Consider the following 10,051-nt stretch of genomic DNA (forward strand, 5'->3'; position numbering starts at 1 on the left):
CTTGAGTCACGGATTTGATCGCGTCATGTCTTTCTCGGACTTTCTCGTTTTTTACATCCATCACAATTTGCATCGTAGATCCTTTTAGCCATTTTTTGCTGTTCATTTGCTCTACATGTGTAAACGATCGCAATATAATTATCATTAATAATTTTATTTAAAAGTTACGTATGAAAACTTAATGATTAAAGACGAAATTAAAGACCTAGCCAACTAATTTGTATTAACGGTATATCGACAACACATCAATTTTAAAACTACAATGAAAAAACATAACAGTTATTATTGTCCGTGCTATATGCCAACAGCACGCGAGGGCAATCATACTCTAAGTTCTTAGCTCTAAGGTATACGCATGGACCGAAAATAGAAAATCTAATTATATTCCCGCAACCAGTCGAGTCCAGATTGGTTAAACTAAAAGTGGAGATTATAATACGAAACACGTGAGCCGCAGTATTAGGATTGCAATCTTCAGCCGTGAAGCAGACTGAGATCGAAATTTAAATCATACTCGTAGCACGACCTTTCGCATTCGCATTCGCTTGATCTAATTTTAAATAACATTCAACAATGTTTTGAGTTTGTCTAAATTTTTATAGACAAGGACTGGATTCAACCTAATATGAACATAATGCAGTAGAGATGAAGAACGTTTTAGTGAAGGGATATTAATATTAACATTCCAATTTATTGTTTTAATATTTTATATGTACAAAAAACTTTCAAAGGCATTATTAGTGCTGTAAAATAATCATCCTTTATATTTACATACACATACATACATGTATATTTTTTTAAATTATGTATTTTTGTATTATTTAATTTACTACCTACTCTTATTTGGCATAATATTTATTACTTCTGTACCTTATATTTTTTACGATAGTACAGATTGAGTTTCTAGAAAACATATCTCAGTTATCATTTAAATACTATTATTTTATTAATTTTTTTACTACTATATTTTACTAATATTTTGTTGATTTTAATGATACCATTATTTTGTATATTTGATTATGTGTAATTCTTAATTTGTACAATTTATATTTTTAAAATTATTTCTAATTATCTTTTTTGCATTATATTCTTCGGAATTTTATTATTTATTACTTATAACTTGTTTATCTGAATTGTTATTCTATTGCATCACATGTCATTATAATTTAATCTAATTAATTTTACTATGTATTTTTTATAATCAATTATTATGGCTTGACACGGGCATAGCCTAAAAAGCCTTAATAAGTTCTTTAATATTTAAACGAGTGTAATTTATAATTAATAAACAATATAAATCAATCTTTTATTTTAATTTTTTGTATTTCAGAAAAATGCTTTCATGAAATTAAGACCAAAATAGAAAGCCTTTGACGAAATGATAAATACATAATGCTTTAAACCTAAGAGAGCAAAATGTTTTCAGCGTTCAACGTATATTTTTTTTCATCTTAAGTCAATTATCATATTTCTAGGAATATTAAACTTTGGAGAAAACTGATAAGTGAGTACCTGCCGTCAGTAGCAGACTAGTTGAAAAGCCGCTTCCAGCGTTGAACTGCGCCTTTGAAGCCTGAAGATAAGTTAGTGCTCCTCTCAGCCATAATGCCAATTTAATTTATAATTGAATTTCAAATAATATTATTTTCTAGAGCTTAGTAGTTTTCTTCGAGCAAAGAAAGTATTTTTTTTTAGTTATTTAAATAAAATACTAAGAAGCTATTACTTGGGTATCTAAATTGGTATTTTTTTCTAATAAAAAATTAAAGCCAATTGAAGAACCCATCCTAAAAACATCAAATATCCTAGATTTTCCAAAACGATATTATTAATATTGATAATAATAATAATGGTTTATTAACAAAAATAACAATTACTTTATCTACTACATACAAAGTTAGGTAATAGATTTCTCTCATGTCTCGTCTGCCTAACTGGGTACAACCTGTTTTAAGGCAGACATTTTTATGCAAAATAAACAATAATATTACTACCCACTAGTTAATGAACTATACAGTTATACAATATTAATTGATACCATTTATTATGTAAGAACGTTTTTGAGTAAATTTTACGATTTTTCTCGACCCAAACCCAGTAACCATTTTTTTACAAATTAATTGAATTAAATCCGGGTCATGGTTTTGCAATGTTTGGGTAACATATTGAATATTTCGGGGCCCAGAAACCTTAAATTATAAGTTATTCTGTCTGTGCGTCTATACAACTGATTGTTCCGAATATTTTTTTTTAAATCGTAGGTATCTCAAATTAACTATTAAAAATATGGTGTTTTCGTGAATATAGCGATTGTCACATCAATTTGTTTAAAAACAGCGATTGATCTTTTTTAAAAAACTGCAATTGTCCACACCAATTTGTGTGAATAAACAAAAAAAAATAACATTTAATCAGCATTTCTGTTTGACAGCTCATATGTTTTTTTGGATATTCTTTTAAATATAGGTTTTTAGCTCTAAATATTTTTACAAATATAAATACGGAGAGCTCAACTTCAACACAGGTTTTTAAAAAAACAGCAAAATAAAAATATATATACAATATTTCAACTATTTATCCTAATTTAGTTTACACTAAAAATCACAAAGGTACAAAATATTGTCTAAAAACAGCAAATTTCCCAGTAACATTATATTTAATATTTTAAAGTACGTACAATATTTATAATTTTTTATATTATTAAAGTATATTTATGATATTTTTTCATTGAAAGACACAAACACAATAGAACAACCGTGGTATTCAGTTTAAACACTCCCTTGAAAATTTGTAGTTTATAAAACATGGTCATTAATTTACATAATATTTACGTTGTTTTTTATTTATGAGGTGTTTTCGTTATGTTTTATATGTATTTGATAATATGATTTAATTATAGTTAATAAGGCACGTTTGAAAATTATATAAAATGTCTCCATTGTAAAAAAAGTTTAACATAAATTGTAAAAGAACAAATAAATAAAATATATAAAAATTACTCTAAACAAATTTCAGCACTAATATTCGAGACGCTTTTAGGAGTGTACTTTTAGTAAATACAAAATTATATTTATAATATGGGGAACGAAAAGGAATTCAAAATATTTAGACACCGTTATGTTTGAAATTGTTTTTTCCATATTACTAATATTTCGGAGTCTGTCCCTCCCTCTCCCGACGGTGTCCGAAAATTCTGTCCTGGGTTAGAGAAGCCTAGTAATAAATAGGTAATTTAAATGTTTTTTTGTAAATAACTTACTTTTTGAAAATGAGAAACAAGTTAGGGTAGAGCGGGGTTCGAAAGTCGGACCTCTGATCCGATCTGAGTGCGCAACACTAGCCACGGGACCACAACCCGATTAAAATTTCACCATGCAAAGAAACCATTTTTTTTTAATATAGCCAAAAACGACATTTCTATAATGCAATATAAAAATATGCAAATTTCGTACCACACGTCACCTTTTGGCGATAAATTTACAAACCGGAAAATTATTACGGGAGATTTTCCTCCGGAAATTTTAGAGATTCATAACACGTTTGCGGAGTGGTTTTAGTCTGAGGGTAATAGACGTTTGGTGAATGAAGCGGGAAGCATTTCGAGATTGCGGACATCTTGAAGGAATGCCAAATGATGTCTATTTATCACGCCGCAAACTATGTCCTTACTTCCAGCAACCAATACCACATTTTTATATGATTACTTTACTTTTTATTACTTCCATATGAGGTGTTTTTGAATGATGCACAATTTCACAGTGAGAAAATTTAGCGGTTTTTTTTTAATTTTGATAGACTATCAAACAAAGCCAAATTTATGGTACCGTATTATCGTCGTTATTATTTTTTTATGTTTTACAATTTTGAAATTACTACGCCCGTGACGTCACGTCAGTGAGCTAAGCTAATATTTAAAAGTAGGTATAACACCGTGGTACCTACTCATAAACTTGGCATAAAGTTACATTTAAGTATAGTGGTACAATTCGGATGGGAATACCATCGTTATTATTTTATTTATTTATTTCACTTTTTGTACATAATGTTAATTGTACGTTGGCGGGCTTATTGTCAAATGGTAATTTCTTCCAATTAACCAATGAAACTAAAGTTTTTTAAATATAATTCAGCTTACAAAACATATTAAATAGAAAATAAAAAAGGTTAAGGTATGATATGTAAAAATATAAATAACTGTATTTGCATATAAATTACTTGAAGTCAATCCTATTACTTAATGGGAAAAATGAAAAAAGACAAATATATTAGAGTGGTAACATAAGGATGGTATTCCCATCCAAATAATATCACTATACTTAGGCATAACTGTACGCCGAGTTCATGAGTAAGTCCCCAAAGCTGCTAAAAAAAACTAAAAAAAAAAAAATCACAACACATAATAACGCTATAACTGGTTGGTTATTGTTCGCAAGAACCTGTGACGCTTTAAAATAGATATCTAGTTCATTTTTATTAAAACAACTTTTATTATTTTTTTCATACATTTTCGAGAAACTTCGCAGCACAATTAAATATATATATTTTTTATATATATATATATATATGCATATATATATGTATATACATATTATTTATTATATCCAATAACCCATTAAATAGGTATACAAAACGTTTGATACGGGAAAGTGGAAGTGTAGGAACACCTTTTGGCTATTTTACTTTAAAAATCAGAAAGTGAAGATATATTTAATAAATAATATTGAGAGATTGAAACAGTTTAGGTACTTGGGCAGTATCATCACTAGATCCCGACACTGAGATAAAATGCAGAACAGAAGCAGCCCGAACACCATTTAACAAAATGAAAAATCTTCTTTGTGACGATAATACTCGTATAAACGTTAAGGCTGTAGTCTGTAGTCTGGTAAAACGAACGCAAAATTAGGAAATTATACGATTTCGCCATTTTGAAACGAAAGTTTTTTTTAAACCCCGAATTAATAAAAAAAAATTAAAAAAAATTAGATAAAAACAATATTTTTTAAAGGTATTTCTGTTAAAAAATATACTCAAAAGTTTTGTGTAACTAAAATATAATTACTTTTAGACCGGCACATTACGCCATTTCAAATTTAGACTAAACTTAGGTATCAGGGATCTCAATAAAGACTAAGAATTGAACTAAAATTTGTTGTAATAATTTGAATCAAGTAAATTGAATATGAAAGTGGCCACGGCCAATTTTTTTTTTTGTTTTTCAAAAGAAATACAAGCATTTTAAATCACATACATATTTGTGTAATTTTTTTTTGATTTATGCTTAAAATTATGCCTCTGGTTATACTTAAAAAAAATATAGTTTATTGCAATACTTTAGTTGAAACCTTTTTTATAGAATTGTATTCTCTTATTTCGAAAAAGAAGATAATTCTGGTTCTAATATTAAATTCAAAACATTATCTTATTGACTTTTTTATGGCCTTCAGACCAGCCCTAATCGTTTTCGGTAATCCTTTTATTTTTAAAATTTTATTTTTAATTTAAATAAAGGCTTCTGGAAGAAAACGATATATATAAAAAAGTTAAAAAAGAGTGCAGATATTGGAAAACATTTTTTTGTCACTAAAAATAAGAAAAATATAATAAAAGTATATTCTGTTCATTGAAAAAATAAGCTATTTAAATCTTTTTTTTTCAGGAAAGATAGCAAACATTTGAACGAATGGGAATATTCTCAAGCTTTGGTGCTCTGTGCTGTAATTTACCACTGTAATAGGGAAGTTCAGCCGGGAAATCGGATATAAAACTATTTTGTTATGCGCGGTAAAAATTGGAGCATTCAATTATACGGCGAAGTTTCTTGAAAATGTATGAAAAAAACATTTTCAAAAAACAAAAACTACTTTGAACGACGTCATTTGTTCATATAAATCAACCAAATCATATCTATACAACAATAAAATAAATGTTTGACTTAAATTACAAATTCAAAAAGTTTAAATTCAGTTAATTTATTTATAGAATCACTTTGTAAAGCGCCCTTGAGATATTATTTTACGGAAATTGCGCTATATACGTTATCCATAATAATAACCAATAATAATTGAGTTGTGGAAGATTTCCAGTTTATTTACCGTCAACGGATCAATCGGCAAAGCTGACCAAGAAGAAGCGGAAGAAATCTTGAAACGTCACTCGGGGAGTAATTTCAGAAATACAAAACTTTAAAAAATCATAGCGCTGATAATACAAAGCATATATATATTTTTTTTAAATTTTGGCTTAGTTTAACAGTCTATTAACAAATAAAAAAGACCCTAAACTTTCTCATTGGAGCACCTGGCCTGTTATGGTGAAAATAAATAAAATCAATGTTTGACAGTAGCTTATACATTTTTTTAACCCTTCACACAAGCTTGCATGTCAAGTGGGTTAAAAAGTTAATAGTTTTACGGGTGCAGTTAATGTCCCCGTCAATCGTCGAGCCTAACACATCAATACACACGAGAAAGGTTAAATATTGGTTTAACGTTTCTTTGAAGCGATCCGTGTAATACATACTGTAGACTGACTGACAAGAGTGTTGATGCCTTTTTAAGTGACCGTAATAAACTTTAAGTAAACATAGTTATTTTCATTTACAAGGTAAAGGAGATATGTTGTTAGTGGTTAAGCCTATTAAAAGAAGATAAAAAATAAACTACTTATCAATTCTAAAATATTTACTTACAGACCTTGCTTCCTCTACATTCATACCCATGCACGCACGTCGATTATTTGTGTTTGAATTATAATTTTCAGAAACCCCACGAGCCTTTTACCAAATGCAACAAGTCAAGCCACTTTTAAATTATTCCCTTGACCGTCTAAATTTCCTTTTTTATGAAATCGTAAAAAAAATTGTAATTGTTTTTTTTTTCTAGGATGTTAACAAAGAAAAGTCCTGAGTTGGAACAAATAATGCACTTAAGTAACAAAACACAACATTAATATTAAACAAAACAATAACAACATTGAAAAAATAGCACAGCACATAAATATAATAAAGAACAAAGACAATCATTATTTCATTATTTTATCAGCTATTTATAAAATCTTCTAAGAGCAACTTTGGTTTTTATGCCCCAATGTCCAGAATGTGTAGAATAGTCTCTTCTCTTAGATCTAGATTAGATCTCTTCGCGACTAAACAGTGTGGGATGAAGTTGGATTGGCATGGTTTAGCTCAAAGTTTTAGGTCTTTGGTTTTTTTAAATATATTGTATACAATTATTGTTTTGCCCTTGTTTGTCTTTGCTAAATAGTTTTATGCTCTTTTTGTTCAGTTTCTTGCACTTATGTTTCTTCATGTAACTGCTGTAATTGGCATAGGCCGTATATATAATAAATAATAATAAATAATTTGATTTACATGAAATAAACCAACTAAAATATTTAAAAAATCGTCAAGAAGTTTCCAACTCTCATAATAATAATAATAATAATAATAATAATAATAATAATAATAATAATAATAATAATAATAATAATAATAATAATAATAATAATAATAATAATAATAATAATAATAATAATAATAATAATAATAATAGTAATAATAATAATAATAATAATAACAATAATAATTATAATAATAATAATAATAATAAAAATAATAATAATAAAAATAATAATAATAATAATAATAATAATACTAATAATGGATAACTTATATAGCGCCATTTTCGGCGCCAATGTAATACCTCAAGGGCGCCTTACAAAGTGATTATATAAAGATATAAATTTAATTTTAACTTTTTAATTTTAGAAAAATAATGTACTTTTTCATATTACTTTCCACCACATGCTAAGAATTTATTCAAATGATTTAGAGAACCAGTGGGTTTTAAGTTTCTTCCGAAATATCACTTCACTCTCACAGTTTCAGATTTCTGCTGGGAGAGCATTCCATGCCGTAGGGCCTGCGACCGCAAATGCACGTCCGCCGAATTTAGTGCGCTGTTCACGTAGAGGTATAATAACTTTTCCTTTCGACGAAGATGTAGCTAATCTAAGCGTAAGACGTCTGTCAGCTAGTTCATCTGGAATGCAGAGTTCCCTTAGATATTCTGGAGCAGAGTTGTGCAGTGACTTATACATAAGCCAATAGAGTTTGTATTCCACCCTCTGTGGAAAACGTAGCCAGTGCAATTCCCGAAGTAGTGGAGTGATATGACTAAATTTAGAGATTCCAAAAATAAGTCTCGCTGCGGCATTTAGAACAGCCTGTAGGCGAGTCATTTTATTTATTGGTAGACCTGCGTAGATACCATTACAATAATCGACTCTAGACACTACAAACGCATTTATTAATTGACGGGCGGCATCAACTGGCAAATTTTTGCGTATGCATTTAATCTGTCTCAGCTGGTAAAAGCATGAACTTATCGTTCTACTGATTTGAGCGTCAAGAGAAAGGTCAGAATTAGGGATGACTCCCAGTAGTTTCTCTAATCCTCTAATCCCTGTATTCTGTGCATACTTTTTATAGAAACATTGTTTATTATAATAAAATAAATATAAACAACTTTGTTTGTAACCACTGATTTTTTATTTTTTCTTCCGACCGGTTGTAAAGCTAAACAAGCTTCATAATCAAGGTACAATTTAGAAGATTGCTATTAAAACTCAAAGATGCTTGTGAAGCTTTGAAACCGGTCGGTAGAAAAATAAGTGGTTAAAAACAAAGTAGTTTTTATTTATTTTATTATAATGAATAACCACAAAGTTACTGCATCGAATATAAAATTCATACTAATTATTATTTTTTAAAAATCAACAAAGAAACATCAGTAAACGGTACTACGCTTTATGGTACAATGATGAAGAATATCTTTGATAACGACAAAACATTAATTTATTTTGATGTATTAGATGTTTGATGCCAATATTGGAAATATATGGTAAAAAACAGTTTAATACATTTTATTTATAAAATTGTTATGTGAAAATCATTGTTGATTTATTATTGACCCAAAATTTAAAATACTTAATCAAGCAATATGTTATTGTATAAAAAAAAATAGTAAAACAAGTCGCACAAAGTGACTATTATGTGACTTACATGTAAAATAGTACCTTACTATGTATCAGCGGAAATGCATTTAATCATAGTACTCTATTATTTGGAAAATAATATTATGAAAGATACGTATTTATTTTACAATGAAAAAGTCTTATTGTAGTTGATAGATCAATTATTGAATTGGCTTTATAAAGTTTAGTTTTTAAATTAATAGTCAATGCCGAACAAACTTTTAACAACAAATATCTTTAAAGTAGTAATTTTGACTTAATGCTTTTTCGCAGAACGCCCACGATATATTATATTGTATGTTAATTTTCAAACATCAGTAAATGCTTCAAAGACGGAGAAGAACTTTGAATACGTTCTGGTTCTGTAATACGAGTCAAAAGGTTTAAACTACTCCAAGTACTTGTTCTAAGTGCCTGACGCGGTACTGATCGTACAAAAGTGTTGTCTTTCGGTGCTCCATAAATCAGAAGCGATTTCTCACTTTCAAGTGTCGATAGTGTAAGCTGATTCTCTAACACGGGGTACTTTATTAGCCCGAAAGCACTTTAAAATAAACGAAGGGTAAGTTACTAAATGTTTTTTTATATCACACGTCGATTGATTTATACGATTCGATACGCGTGTTAATTGTTGGTAGTATATAGTTTTATTATTTGCGACTAAGTATTAATGTTTTTTTTAAATAAATCTTTGCTGTTATTTTAGTTTTTTAATGCTTCTTAAAACGCAAAGGTAAAAGAAAATAAATTTTAATAAAGGACTAGCGTACCTGACAGACCTTGTCCTGCCCAAACGCTGGCTTGCCTGCAATGAGCTGGTTCATTTTTGATATTCGAATTTTCGATAAACTATATATATATTTGACATTTAGTTCGATATTTTAATATTTTCGTTTCGTCAATGGGTGATTTGCTGTTGCCCAAAGCAAAATAATAAAAAAAACAATATCACCAGCCGTATACACAATTAACTATACGTGTGATGAATTATTAATATTCAAATATTGACTAAGTA

This window comes from Micrasema longulum, unplaced genomic scaffold (genome assembly GCF_059751315.1).
Source record: "Micrasema longulum isolate JH-2025_06_02 unplaced genomic scaffold, ASM5975131v1 h1tg002436l, whole genome shotgun sequence".
Classification (NCBI taxonomy): Eukaryota; Metazoa; Arthropoda; class Insecta; order Trichoptera; family Brachycentridae; genus Micrasema; species Micrasema longulum.